This window comes from Orycteropus afer, unplaced genomic scaffold, assembly GCF_000298275.1.
Source record: "Orycteropus afer afer isolate SDZICR_OR568_19922 unplaced genomic scaffold, OryAfe1.0 scaffold00304, whole genome shotgun sequence".
In the NCBI taxonomy this organism is placed as follows: domain Eukaryota; kingdom Metazoa; phylum Chordata; class Mammalia; order Tubulidentata; family Orycteropodidae; genus Orycteropus; species Orycteropus afer.
Genome location: NW_006921891.1, coordinates 2,036,526 through 2,036,971, shown reverse-complemented (window position 1 = coordinate 2,036,971; position 446 = coordinate 2,036,526).

Below are 446 nucleotides of genomic sequence, written 5' to 3'. Positions count from 1 at the left end.
TCTTTTTATTCATTTCACCAGACATTTGTCTATTTCCAGTCTCTCCAAAGAATCAACTTCCATCATTGTTCATCATTGTGGTGTTTACGGTTATGTGTCAGCTTGGCTAGGCCATGATTCTCAGTGGTTTGACTGATACTGTGTAATCATCCTCCATTTTGTGATCTGCTATGATGAGCCAATCAGTTGAAAAGCAATCATTTTCTTTGGGGGTGTGGCCTGCATCTAATATATATGGTAAAGCTCTCTCTGAATCTTGCATCCAACTCTCCTCTGACCTCTGGTTCTTGGGACTTGAGCCAACAGCCTTTCACCTGACCTGCCTATTTTGGGTTCATCAGCCCCTGTGAAACTACACGAGTCAGGAGAAGTCTCCAGCCTGACATCTGACTCATGGATTTGGGACATGCCAGCCTCCACAACTGTGTATGCCATTTCCTTGACAT